Consider the following 14,998-nt stretch of genomic DNA (forward strand, 5'->3'; position numbering starts at 1 on the left):
GGACTAAAAAAGGATAGTGGGGAAAGGATAAAGCTATTCTGAGCATTTTTTTTTTTTTTTTTTTTTTTTTTTTGTGAGCAGTAGTACCTGAAAAAGTGCTGTAGTTTGGATATTAGTTAGGTGTGCCCCCAAAGACCCATGTGTTTAAGGCTTGACTCCCAAAATCTTAGGTTAATGATTAATGAGTTTTCATGGTGGAAACTTGATCTGTTTATAACAACTGAAGATAGATACTTCAAGAGAAAGATGGGTTTGGAGTAGGCTTTTAGGGTGGAGCCCATGATTGAGTCACATTGGCTTACTCAGGAGACATAAGTGAGTACCTGTCTTTCTGAGCTTCCCTCCCTGCGTGTTGTGCCATTGCCATCCTCAGACCCTGTTGGATGTTGAATCAGTGGGGCTACTTCATCTTGGACTGTGGACCCTCAAAACCGTGATCCAAAATTAACCTCCTACCTAAATAACTTGTCATAGGTATCTAGTGGTAGCAATAGAAATCTGACGTGTGGAAGGGTAGATTCAGATGCTGAGCCAGGAGACACGCTTTTGCCACCTTGTCCCTCAGATCCCACCGCTCATGCTGGTGATGGCATTTGGCTTCAAGACCAAGCATAGCCATCAGGAAAGCTGTGAAACCAAAGGCTGGCTTGAAAAGTCACTTATCTTAACGTCTGCCCAGCCTGGGTCTAAAGTCAGGATGTAAATGTTCTAGAATGCTTTGTTTAGCAAATTAAGAGCTGGCTTTGGAATCTAGGGAGGAAAAAAAAAACCACTAACAGTATGTTTGTACCCATCCCAAGTATTCTTTCAGAAGATTTTTTTTTTAATTTTAAAGTAAAATGTAGTTATTTTTGTTGAAGACATTTCCCCATGAACACATTTACATTTTTTTCCTTCCCCCATTTACAGCCTATTTCCTGAAAAATGTCAAGAAGATTTAAGTGTCTAATATTTTCCAAGGCCATCTCATGATTCATCAGTGTGTTGTTTGTTCAAATATCAGCCTCGAGACACTGGCTTCCATGGGGATGATCAGCTGGATCGTCTCTTCTGATTTACTTCCTGGATGACATGAGAAGTGGTTCAGAGATTTAAAAGTCAACATTTTGCTGAGTCCCTCGAATAACTGAGAAGCCCTGGAAGATGAGAGAGCTGACTTAGGGGAGCTGACAGACAACCATTGCCTAGTGATAAGGAATCAGATACTAATAGAATGTGTAACCGGAAGGGGCCCAAGATACAGAAACTCATTTCACAGCAAAAGAAGTTGAGTTCTGGATGAAATGACTCACTCAGGATCTGCAGTGGCCAATGGGCAGAGCTGGGAGTAGAATTCTGGAAGATGCCTCCTCCAGTACACTAGTGCATGCTCTCTCTCTCTCCTTGTTTGTTTTCAAGGTCATCCTTTTCTATCAGGATTCTCTGTCTTACAATAGTAGATCTGTCCCTTCTACTTGAGTAGGTGCCAGATGCCTTGTGGAGTGAGATATCTTTCTTTTTTTTCTTCTTTTTTTTAATAAATTTTCTTTTCTTTTTTTAATAATGACTACATGGTAGATCAGGGTCAGAAGGACCGAAATTTAGGGAAAATTAGATGTACTCATTGCTTCCAAATTTGCTATTTCTTCTTGTTGTTTCTGGCAGAGTGGGAGAGACAAAGAGGGAAACCAACTCATGACTTTGCACATGTCCCAGTGCCCTGGGATGAGGAACCACCACCTCATAAAACCCAGAGTTGAGATATCTTTCTAAGTAATCCTGCTTCTGGGAGCTACAGGGGTCCTCTAGCAATCTAATGATCTCTTTCTTTCTCTGAGTCTCACAAAAGTCAGCAGTGTCATATCCATCATGCAAATGAGGAAGAAAAAGTTCAAGGAGGAAGTCAGAATTGCCCAAAGCCATTCAGGACACTTGAATATCCTTGCCTCCTTACCACCATCTTTTTTTAAAAAAAAATTTATTTATTTATTTATTTAAAGATTTATTATTATTGGAAAGCCGGATATACAGAGAGGAGGAGACACAGAGAGGAAGATCTTCCATCCAATGTTTCACTCCCCAAGTGAGCCACAACGGCCGGTGCGCGCCAATCCGAAGCCGAGAACCAGGAACTTCTTCCGGGTCTCCCGCGAGGGTGCAGGGTCCCAAAGCTTTGGGCCGTCCTCAACTGCTTTCCCAGGCCACAAGCAGGGAGCTGGATGGGAAGTGGAGCTGCCGGGATTAGAACCGGCGCCCAAATGAGATCTCGGGGCTTTCAAGGTGAGGACTTTAGCCGCTAGGCCATGCCGCCGGGCTCAATAATTATTTATTTTTGTAAAAAAAAAAAGGTAGATTTACAAAAGGGAGAGACAAAGATTTTCCATCTGCTGGTTCACTCCTACATCTTTCACTGCCCAAATGACCACAATGACCAGAGTTGAGCCAATCTGAAGCTAGGAGCCAGGAATGTCTTCTAGGTCTCCTATGCAGGTGCTGGGTGCCAAGGCTTTGGGCCATCCTCTACTACTTTCCCAGGCCACAAGCAGGGAGCTGGATGGGAAGTGGAGCTGCCAGGATTAGAACCGGTGCCCATATAGGATCTCGGGGCGTGTTCAAGGCAAGGACTTAAACTGCTAGGCCACGCCGCTGGGCCCTTATCACAAATTATATTTTTGATTATTCATTTACAGTATGTCTTACGTTAAACAGGACATTAAACATTGTCATTACATGGATATTAGTCAAGGTTATAAGAAGTTAATTTTTCCAGGCAACTTTAATATTTTTAAATTTTTAGATAGAAAATTTAAAGCATATGTTAATGAACTAATATTTACAATTTTAATGTTTTAAATATTTTGAAGCATTTGGAATTATGTATGGTTGATGATAAGCCACATATATGCTTCCTAAATATAACAAATGTGAAATTTCAAAATGGTGTGTTCAAATACTGCTGGTAATGTAAGATTATGTATGAGTTGACAAAAGGGCTTGCATAGCATTAAATTTAAAAAATAGGTTCAAGGAAAAATAGACTTAAGATATAAATTTATTTTAGTGAAAAAGCTTAGAAATAAGTATATAGTTCTTTTCGTAATACACATTTTTATGAACCTTTTAAAGACCCCTCATCTGCATGAATTTCAATTCTTTTCACCAAAATAAGCTTATCCTTAAAAAAAAAGATTTATTTTTTTTATTGCCAAGTCAGATATACAGAGAAAAGCAGAAAGAGAAAAGATCCTCTGTCCAATGATTCACTCCCCATGTGACCGACCGCAATGGCCAGTGCTGTGCCAATCTGAAGCCAGGAGCCAAGAACTTCCTCCAGGTCTCCCACGCAGGTGCAGGGTCCCAAGGCTTTGGGTCATCCTCGACTGCTTTCCCAGGCCACAAGCAGGGAGCTGGATGGGAAGTGGAGCTGCTGGATTAGAACTGGTGTCTATATGGGATCCTGGCGCATTCAAGGCGAGGACTTTAGCTGCTAGGCCACTGCGCTGGGCCCTTAAGCTTATCTTAATTTTACTTTCCAGAAAGGCAGATTTATGTAAGCATTTACACCCATTGTTGACTATCTGAATTGCTGCCAGGATCATTGTGATGAACATTTTTCAAGCATAACCAAGATTCTGTAGTTAATGTTGTTTTCTTGAGATACAATCACAGAACGAGAGTAATTGTGCCCAAATTGGGATGACATGGATCATGTTTGATGTACACCAGTATTGCTGATCTTATCTGCGTGGCAGTTTGCATAAAGAAAAACATGCAATCCCAGCTCTGAGTTAGGCAGCAGGCTTTACCAACTGTATCTTTTTCTGATCCTCAGATTCCTTGCTGGGCCGTTGATGTTATCAGCCTCATTTTCTCCTTGAGTAACTTGAGACTTGACAAGGTGCATCACTCCGACCTGAGAGGTAGGACAGCATCCTGAATTTTGGCAGCAGTGACATTACTTTGGATTCGCTTTTATGGGTCTAACAAGTGACATAGAAGACAAGCAACTTGTGAAGGAAGTCTCCCCGTTCGGAGGCTCACAGAGCAGTCACCTGGTGACACCAGAGAACAGGCAATGGCAGAGTGTATGTAGAGGAAAGACATAGTAAGCTAGGAAGCAAAGAGAGCTACTGGACCTGACTCAGGCGTTTTATAGCCAACCCTAAGATGAGAACAGGCCCAGGGACTCAGGATCTCCGTTAGGCCTGCCTCCTAAGTTTCATGATTGGCTCAAACCTTCACCCTCTTGGCATCATTAATGCCTGACTTTAGGACTTCAAAGTGTGAGGTCATGTCTTATTCAAACCACAGCAGGTGCTAAGTAGCAAAGTCGGCCTTGTAGTGATGTGTTTTTCTTGGCTGAAGGAGGGAGTCTACTTGGCACCTGTGGGAGAGATGGGGAAGGCTTATTCATTGGACTTGAGAATGTTCAAGTTACAGAATGGAAAGATGGTAAATGAGTTGCAAAATGAGCCAAGAGGAATCGATAGCGTCAGTTGGTGCCTAGGTTTCCTAAGGCTCCTGGGTGGTTTACCCAACAGAAATGCATTTTCTTGTAGTTTTGTAAGCTTGAAGTCAAGAATTAAAATGCCAGCAGGGTCATGTTCTTTCTCAAGGCTCTGGAGAAGAGCCATACCTTTCCAGGCTTTTGATGCTTGCTGGCACATGGCATTGCTTGGCTTGTAGACACTTCTAATCTATCTTTACAAGGCCTCTCTCCTGTGTGTTTGCCTCCGAATTCCTTCTTTCCCTTCTTCGAAGGACATTAGGTCTGCCAGATCCAGAGCCAGTTCACTATGACTGCCTTGATCACGTACGTTAGGCTATGACTTCCAAATCAGACTCTGGTGCATGTGCATTTTGGGGGGTGCACTACCCAACCCAGTAAACTCTGAAAAGGAGGACCCCAATCATTCTACACGTCTGCAACTTCCTAATTTGTGTTGTGTGGAGTTTCTAGTCTAAGACAGTGAGGAAAGGCAGGTGACACTCAGAAGAAACAGTTTCCCGCACTCAGACTCATCTCCATCTGCAAATGACAATGTGAAGTGTGCTTGACACCCTTCCCTGCTTTCACTGCATGCACTGCACTCACTGCATGGATTATTTTTTAAAAAGATTTGTTTATTTTTATTGGAAAGCCAGACATACAAAGAGGAGGAGAGACAGAGAGGAAGATCTTCCATCCGATGGTTCACTCCCCAAGCGGCCACAATGGCCGGAGCTGAGCCAATCTGAAGCCAGGAACCAGGAGCTCTTCCAGGTCTCCCACCTGGGTGCAGGGTCCCAAGGCTTTGGGCCATCCTCAACTGCTTTCCCAGGCCACAAGCAGGGAGCTGGATGGGAAGTGGAGCTGCCGGGATTAGAACCGGTGACCATATGGCATCCTAGAGTGTGCAAGATGAGGACTTTGACCACTATGCTATTGTGCTGGGCCCGCTGTATGGATTATAACCACTGCATCAGATTTACTGCATGGGCTGTAACCACTGCAGCGGGCTCATTGCGTAGGATGTGTGCACGTCTCTTGCTGCATGCACTCTCACAACCTGGACTGCAATGACTGTTCGTACTTCACTCCAGTGTGGCACACTGTGTGAGGAAGGGGCAGCGTTCGGTGCACAGGCCAACTACACTGCTTGTAGTGTGTTCAGTACACAGTCCTTGCAGTGAGAGAAGGAAGCACCCTGTAGGCAGTGCCTGGAGGGAACACGGAGCTGCTGCTGTGAGTGCACTGGGTGGAGTTCACATGGTTTAAAAGTGCTTGTGGTCTGATTCACGAGGCGGAACTCCATTACACTGGAGTGTATTCCCTTAATTTTGAAAGGAGGTACTGCCCAGTACATGTGACGCATGCCGTGTGCTTGTGCTGTGTTTAGTGTAGGCAGAGTGGGACGAATGCACAGGGCACACTGAACACAGCGTGAACGGTAATTGCAGTGCATCCAGCGTGTGCAGTGAGTACAAGCCAAGTCCATGCCGTGAACTCAGAGTCTGCGGTGCATGCGCAATGAGTGCCTTGATGCAGGTGCAAAGCAATGTGTAATTTATGTGTGGAAATGTTCACTCCTATTGAAGCCTTACATATGGTTAAATATTTAATCAAGCTAACTCTAACATTTTCAGTTTGGATATTCTTGCTAATTTTTTCAAAATCAATTTGGAGAACAAAGGATCTTGACTTTACTAAGGTGAAGTTACATTTATAAATTAACTTGGACACAACAGGCAAAGTTTCTCTATTCTTTTTTTTTTTTTTTAAGATTTTATTCATTTTGTTACAGCCAGATATACACAGAGGAGGAGAGACAGAGAGGAAGATCTTCCGTCCGATGATTCACTCCCCAAGTGAGCCGCAACGGGCCAATGCGCGCCGATCCGAAGCCAGGAACCTGGAACCTCTTCCAGGTCTCCCACGCGGGTGCAGTGTCCCAATGCATTGGGCCTTCCTCGACTGCTTTCCCAGGGAGCTGGATGGGAAGTGGAGCTGCCGGGATTAGAACCGGCGCCCATATGGGATCCCACGGCGTTCAAGGCGAGGACTTTAGCCGCTAGGCCACGCCGCCAGGCCCAAAGTTTCTCTATTCTTTCAGTCCAACTTTGGTACCTCACAATGGTGTTTTGAAACTTCCTTCATAAAAATGTTGTATGTTTCTTGTTAAAGTTTCTCATTAAGTAGTTTCTTTGTTGTTGCTTTTTCTGACAGATGTGGTCTTCTTGTTTAAAATTGAACAAATTTGAACTCTATATAACAAAATGAGTCATTGCATATTTTTATTTTATCCCTAATTTAATTACTTTTTATTACTTACACTGATTTTTTTAGTTGATTCTTTTAAATATAAGCCATCATTTGAAATGCAGAGGTTGGTCCTGTGGGAGAGACAGTTAAGCCACTGAGTGAGATGCTGGCATCCTATATGAGCACTGATTGAAGTCTGGCTGATCCACTTCCAGTCCAGCTCCATGCTAATGTGCTTGGGAAAGCAGCAGCAAATGATTCAAATGTTTTAGCCCCTGCACCCACTTTGGAGACTCACACAGAATTATTCCAGACTCCTAGCTTTGGCCTAGTCTAGTCCCAGCCATTGTAGCTATTTGGTAGAGTGAACCAACAATGGCTAGTGCAATGGCTCAACTGGATAATCCTCCACCTGCACATGCCACCATCCCATATGGGCAGTGGTTTATAGGATATGTGAATTCAGGTGACAAGCCGATGTGCAGGTTAGCTTATGGTTTTGCATTTTCAGGAGATATTTTTATTTGATCTTCTACCCACCACAGTGGAGTAGCAAGTTTGCTTACTATGCTGTTCTGTGGGCTGCATTTTTCTCTTTGGTGTTTTGGTTCTGGGTTGGGTTCCTACTTAGGTCCTTCATCTTGGAAAGACCTTCACGCTCATGAGAGTGTGAAAAATGGAAGCCTAAGGCAGCAAAAGATGTACCAGAAACTGCCTCTAATTCCAACTTGATTTCTCCTTTTCTTGTTTGTCTTATGTAATTTTTTTTTTTTACTTTGGTACCAACTCATTTGAGAAAATACCACTTTTTAAAAGATTTGTTTGTTTGAAAGGCAGAGATACAAAGGGAGGAGCTCTTCCATCCCCTGGTTCACTTCCCCATTGATGTAGCAGCTGGAGCTGAGCTGGGTGAGGAGTCAAGAACTCCGCAGAGTATCTAGAGCTTGAACCTGCACTCATATGGGTAACATAATCTGTTGTGCCACAATACCAGGCCCAAAATATTTTTAATAAATCAGTATTATGTAGTATTTTTACCTGTTTTGCAGCAGGACTGATATTTAGGATACTATATCACTAAAAAAAGATATCAGAACTTGCCTTGTCAAATGTAAAAATATTTTATAAAGCTAAAGCAATTAAAACTGCATGGTTTTGACATAGAAATAGACAGATTAATAAGGATAGCAGAACTGTAGAAACAGATCTGTCTACATATGAGAACTATTCCTAGCTACTATAATAGAAAAATTTAATAGTATTAGAATAAATGGTATTAGAGTTCAACTTTGGTGGCTCCGGTGACAGCAGCCCTCTGCAGCGTGGCAGTTTGCGGAGGGTACCTGAGCCAGGTCAGGCCCAATGCATGGGACTTGGCCCATGGATACTGGTGCCACGCGGTGAGCAGGTCCTGGCTGTTGGGCGGCCAGTGCGCCCTTGGGTGCTAGACGCTGCCTGCTGGCTGTTCGGCGACAAGCTCTAGGGTTTTTTGGGTATGTAATTGCTGCCTAAAGACATCAGTGGATAAGGCCAATGTGATTGTAGGTGAGAGATGAATCCTGTGTGACTCCCAATGACGGGGTCACCAAACTTGCTGGTAAGCACTGGGACTGAGACCTGACCGTTTAGAGGGGAGAATCGGTAGGATCTGTTTGGGTCAGGCTGATTCATCAGCCCACGTGGGAGTCCTGAGATGGGCTGTTAGAGAGCATCGCTGACCACCACACACCAGTCCACACGAAAGCTATGACTGAGGCCTGTCTGGCAGGGTCAGATCCCAGTACCTGACTGAATGTCAGAACAGGGGTGAGTCACATTAGGAAGGGTTATGACACCAACCAGCACGTGCGAGAACATCCGGGGGTACATTCTGTGAGGGATAAATGGGCCCAACCCTGTGGAAATACAAGTCCTGTTGGTTAGCTTAAGAGTTGGGGTGGTGATGGGCTGAGCTAGAATCAACTAGGGAACCCACCAACACTCATGGATGCTAGGGCTGGTGTCAGCATGGGCAAGTCCAGGTTGGAGCAGCCGCATGAGCATACTACCATAGGATGTGAGGCAGGCCCGGCCGCAATACTCTCCAGTTCATACAAAGGCTAAAATGGAGTGACAGGCTATGCCGGGCAAGGACCTAGCACCTGCTGGAGCATGTGACCTCTGAGTTGGGAAGTGGACCGAATGTGAGAACCTGGGAACTTGGAGAACCTATTGGGGGGTGACAGCTCCCGCTGGTGAGCATGTGTTTTAGGCCGGGGTGTTGGGTGGCCTGAGCAGGGCAACTCTAACTGTTAGCTAATGTGTGGGTTGGCTATGGAGAGGGGTGACCGGGCAAGGCCGAGCCAACTTTATGCCACCGGTAAAAGCAGAAACCTTGCTGGAGCACAGGTCAAGTTCAGCTAGGCTGCCACACATATCAGATTGCATGAAACTGGTAGGCAAGCAGATGGAGCAGGGCCATGCTCCAGCACCTGCCAGTGAGTGGTGGGACTTGGTTTATGTTTGGTCAGGACAGGCTACAGCATCCAAACGCTGTCATGACAGGTGAGGGACTAGGCCAAGCTGGGTCGGAGCGACCACTGCCACGTGCAAGATCTATAGCTGGGTGTGTACCTAGTTGGGAGCTAAGGGGATGCCCTTAGACTGGGTTGTGGTTCCCACTGGTAAGCACGGCACTGAAATGGGAGCTGTGTTCTGGTCTAGATGAGGCTGCAGCATACCTTGGCACAAGTGTGGGCTGGGGCTGGGTGTGCAGGACTGGGCTGGACCCCAGCACCCACTGGTGCTCATGAGGCCCAGGGAAGGTGTAGGACGGGCTAGGCTAGACTTTTGCCCCTGAAGAGCCGGTTATGAGCTGTGTCTGCATGTGGACCGGGCCAGACTGGGTCGTAATACCCAACAATAATGACCAGAATGGGTTGAAGGCTGGTCAGGAAAGGACATTGTTCCTGCTAGATCAGGAGGAGGACTGAGTAGGGCTGGACCATGGACCCACCCGTGTGCATGAGATCTGGCATTGGGAATGATTCTGATGGAGGAGCCTGGGAAACTTCTCTGTCAGGAGGAAGTTCATGCAGGTGAGTGTAAGAACCACGATAGGGAACTTCCCAGACCAGGCCAGGGAATGGTACCCAGCAGCATACATTTGGTGCAGGTCGGGGGCGAACCAGGCAGGGCCAGTTCACATCACCTGCTGGTGAGTCTGAGCACCAGAATGGAGTGTGGGTCAGACCAAGTCCAGCTGCAAGAGACACCAGTACACATTATGGCTTGGATGGGGTGCCGGCTGGGCTGGGCTAGGCTTCAGCCCCCCAGCAACCTGAGCTGGAATTAGGTGTGGGCCAGGCAAGGCTGGGCTACAGCACCCGCTGGCAAAAGCTGAGGTGAGGCAGGCCATGTCAGACTGGGCCATCGCGCCCAACCAGCACACACAAAACCCGGGGGTGGGGGGCAAAGCTGGTAGGGGGAATGTGGAGGGCTCCCCTGCTGGACAGCCACTCCCCCTGGAGAGTGTGAGTTGGGATGAGGGTAGACCAGACCAGGCAGGGTTATAGCACCTGTGGGCCTCATGTGAGCTAGATCAGGGAAAAGCCAGGCTGGATTGACGACTCCTACTGGTGCAAGCATACATCAGAGTGGGTGAGAGTTGGTTGGGCTTACTGCAGCATCAGCTGGCAAATGCTGGCACTGGGGGCTAATTCTGTCAAGTTAAACTACAGAACCACCTGGAGAGTGCATGATCTGGGAATGGGCCTAGGAGGGAAATAGTGGGCACCTCCCTCTTGAGTTACCACTCCCACAGAAGAGCATGAAAACCAGGACAGGGGCAGGCATGGCTAGATAGAGAGTAGCACCCACCAGCATGTGTGTGGACTGGATAGTGGGGCTGGTTGGGTTGAACTAGGCTTCAATGCCCATTGACATGTAAGAGAGCTGAATGGGATGTGGAACAGACTGGACTAATCTGCTGTACATACTGACAAGCGCAGGAACCAGGGAAGCGGGTGGGCCTGGTGGGGTTATTGAGAATCGCCCTGACTAGGCTGCAGCTCCCACTGGTTTACTTAAGGGCCAAGTGTGTGGTGGGTAGAATCAGGCTTGACTGCAACACCCATTGATTCGTATGGAAGATAGGGCTGGAAACAGAACTGACCCAACAATTGCAACTATCAACATGTGCATAAGCTGACTGAGGCGACATACTCTGTCAGACCCTGTACTGACATGCACACACAGGAATCAGGCCTGGGATTATCTCAGACGAAGTTTCTTTGAGGATGCCTCCAATTGAACTGCTGATCTCAGAACCCCAACCATGAAGGGCAGATTTCGTGGTCTGACCATGGAATGCAGGTGTCAAAGCCGAGCCATTTCAGAGGCTCAGATGGAGCAGTGGATAGCAAATCTAGGTGCACATGGAGGATATAGCGGTCTATTGGAACCTTCAGGGGACACTTGGTACCACAACAGGACGGAAGACAAAACAAATCAATATCTTCCCCAGCCATGTGTTGGTAGTGAAAATCTGGACTAACGGAGATTCTGGGGTACACTGTGTCAGTCAGTGGATTCTGGAGAGATTTCATCATGTTTGGAATGGTGAGATTGGAAGCAAATCAGAACTGTTGGACTATCAAAACCACTTGAACGGGACCCTTGAAGCATGCTTCACATCAAGAACCTGGGATGGGTGGGAGGCTGGGTGGGGCTTCTCCCTTTATTCTCCCTTCACACTAGATCTAGAAAAAATAGTAATAATAATGTGGAAACAATGGTCTTACCCACTTTCCTGTAACCCTTGACTCTTTGTGTCCTAATCCACTATGTAAAGATTATCAAAATAAAATTAAAAAATAATAAATGGGGCCCGGCGGCGTGGCCTAGCGGCTAAAGTCCTCGCCTTGAAAGCCCCGGGATCCCATATGGGTGCCGGTTCTAATCCCGGCAGCTCCACTTCCCATCCAGCTCCCTGCTTGTGGCCTGGGAAAGCAGTTGAGGATGGCCCAAAGCCCTGGGACCCTGCACCCATGTGGGAGACCTGGAGGAGGCTCCTGGTATGTGGCTTCAGATCAGCGCAGCACCGGCCATTGCAATCACATGGGGAGTGAATCATTGGACAGAAGATCTTCCTCTCTGTATATCTGACTTTGTAATAAAATAAATAAATCTTAAAAAAATAATAATAAATGGTATTTACCATAAATTCAGTTAATATTATTTTTAAAAATAAGGCCACAAGCAGGGAGCTGGATGGGAAGTGGGGCTGCCGGGATTAGAACTGGCCCCCATATGAGAACCTGTGTGTTCAAGGCAAGGGCTTTAGCCTCTAGGCCACTGTACCAGGCCCCAGTTAATATTATTTTATCATTTAACTATTAAGTATAATAAATTTTTAATTAAATACTTTACTATCAAAGAAAACAAAACTAAATCACTACCATATTCAATTTCCAAAATTAAGTTCCAGATGAGTGAAAGGAAACTCTACTGAATCTCAAAGCTGTAAAATCATTCATGAGAATAGGGAAAAATATTTGCAACCACTGAAAAGGAAAGAGCTACTAAAGCAAACACACACACACGTATCACAACCATATAGGAAACTACAGGCAAATGTAATTGACCTAGGGAGTAAGGAAGTATTTTCTAAAATAAGACATACTGACATAAAAAGGCTTACAGGAAAAAAATGATAAGCTTAATTACTTACTTAAAAATGATCATGTTATCCATCTAAATCATATCAAAGCCAAAGTGAAAGATAAAGCAGAAGGCGAGAATAAAATATTCACATCCAAACACTTGTAGAAAATGGACTTAAAAGAGACTTTTATGTTTAGATACAATTTTTTAAAAATATTTATGTATTTTATTACAAAGTCAGATATACAGGGAGGAGAAGAGACAGAGAGGAAGATCTTCCTTCCGATGATTCACTCCCCAAGTGACCGCAACGGCCGGTGCACGCCGATCCGAAGCTGGGAACCAGGAACCTCTTCCGGGTCTCCCACGCGGGTGCAGGGTCCCAAAGCATTGGGCCATCCTCAACTGCTTTCCCAGGCCACAAGCAGGGAGCTGGATGGGAAGTGGGGCTGCTGGGATTAGAACCGGCACCCATATGGGATCCCGGGGCTTTCAAGGCGAGGACTTAAGCTGCTAGGCCACGGCGCCGGGCCCTAGATACAATTTTTTGAAATTCATACATATAAAGGATATTTTAAAAGGTCACAAAATGAGTGTTATGAAAAAAAAAACACAGCTGGATTTCAAAATGAACAACCATGTGATGCAGTCATGCCAAGAACTTGGTAATAGTTAAATGAAGGGTAACTAAGGGTAGATATGTTATTCTGATTTAGAAAAACTTCCAGGACATATTGGTAAGTGAAAAAAATCAACTTAGCGAATGAAAGTATGATATTATAACACTTAGGTGAAACAGTTTGTAGTAGACTCGGCGCGGCAGCCTAGTGGCTAAAGTCCTCACCTTGCACTCGCCAGGATCCCATATGGGCACCAATTTGTGTCCTGGTTCTTCCACTTCCCATCCAGCTCCCTGCTTGTGGCCTAGGAAAACAGTAGAGAATGGCGCAAAGCCTTGGCACCCTGCACCCGCATGGGAGACCCGGAGGAAGTTTCTGGCTCCTGGCTCTGGATTGGCTCCGCTCCAGCCTTTGCGGCCACTTGGGGCATGAACCAGCAGATAGAAGATCCTTCTCTCTGTAAATCTGACTTTCCAAATGGGGCAGGCACTGTGGCATAGCACTCTAATCTGACTTTCCAATAAAAATAAATAAATCTTAAAACACACACACACACACATACATTGGAGTTCCTGGTTCAAGTTCTGGTTATCCTGCTTCTGGTACAGCTTTCTGCTAATGTACATCTCAGGATGCAGCAAATCATGGCCCACGTCGCTGGGCTCCTACCACCCACATGAGGGCTCAGATGGAGTTCTAAGCACCTGGTTTTGGCATCGTCCAGCCCGGGTATATTTGGTGATTAAACCAGCTGTTGGATGATCTCTTTCTCTTTGTTTCTACCATTCAAATAAATAACTAAGCTATTTCTAAAAATATCATTAAGTAAAACTCCAGGGGCCCAGTGCAATGGCTTAATTAGTTAATCCTCCCATCGGAAGCACTGGGATCCCATGTGGGTACTGTTGTATCCCAGCTGCTCCACTTTCTATCCAGCTCCCTCCTTGAGGAATGGAAAAGCATTGAAGATGGTCTGACACATGCAAGGCAAGGACTTGAGCTGCCAGGCTACGGTGCTGGGTCCACAATGTCTAGATTTTTAAATTTTTAAAAATTTTTATGTATTTCAAATGCTCAGAGAAAGAGAGAGAGAGAGAGAGAGATCTCATCCTCTGACTCGTTCATCAAATGACCTTGTGGCCAGAGATTGGAAGAGGCCGAAACTGAGAGCCAGAAATCCATCTGGGTCTCTCATATGTGTATCAGAGACCAACTCCTTGGGCCATCACTTGCTGCCTCCCAGAGTACAGCGGGACGTTGGGATCGGATTGCCTGCAGAGCTGAGACTTGAACTCAGGGACTCTGATGTGAGATGTGACCATCCCAGGTGGATGTCATAACCACCTTGTGCCAGTTACCCACCCCACCGCCATCTAAACTAGGCTAGTGTGGAACTGGATATGGAGATGGCTTCAAAAGATGAAATAAAACTTGAAAAATGCTGGACAAGACCATCTGGGAAAGTGGTGGGCTTCCTGATTCCTGGAGACCTGAAATCTGTCCTGAATAGTTTGCAGGTCATCTATCTAAAAAAAAAAAAAAAAATCTGTATCCCATATTTTTTGGCCTTTCTCTAGTTCTGAGTTTTTATATATTTGAATTTTAAAAGCACAGTAAAACGGAAGGTTCTTTTTTTTGTTTGCTTGTTGCTTTTTGCTTTCCCTCAAGGCACAAAAGTTTTACACAGAGCCTACAGATAGTAAATAGAAAGAAAAAATAACGCAAACTTGAGGTTAAGCTTCTTTTTCTTGAAAATGACAAAGCTTATGATTTACCATGTAGTCTACATGGTTTGGGAACAGAACTATTCTTCCATTTATTCCTATAGAATTATTGTATTCAAGACAAAGGCATGGAGAAAACCTTCCTTTTAAATAAATTTTATTTAAGACTGATGGTCATCAGTGTTCTAAGCAATAATAGAGCGTTAACCCTGCATCCTGACTCCAAAATGTTTCTTTGTGGAAGGACCTTGAAGAATATTTAAGAATGGCTGTCACAGGGCCCGGCGTGG

The 14,998-nt window shown here is 45.4% G+C and overlaps 1 protein-coding gene across 1 annotated transcript in view; it reads left to right on the forward strand.

The window, feature by feature from the left end:
• Positions 1–3,841: 3,841 nt before the first annotated feature.
• Positions 3,842–14,998, forward strand: part of TRERF1 (transcriptional regulating factor 1) — a 244,416-nt gene continuing 233,259 nt past the window's right edge. The window contains exon 1 of the mRNA XM_058662943.1: positions 3,842–3,899. The gene's annotated coding sequence lies outside the window, so the exon portion shown is untranslated. The remainder of the gene's footprint in view (positions 3,900–14,998) is intronic.

This window comes from Ochotona princeps, chromosome 1 (genome assembly GCF_030435755.1).
Source record: "Ochotona princeps isolate mOchPri1 chromosome 1, mOchPri1.hap1, whole genome shotgun sequence".
NCBI classification, from domain to species: domain Eukaryota; kingdom Metazoa; phylum Chordata; class Mammalia; order Lagomorpha; family Ochotonidae; genus Ochotona; species Ochotona princeps.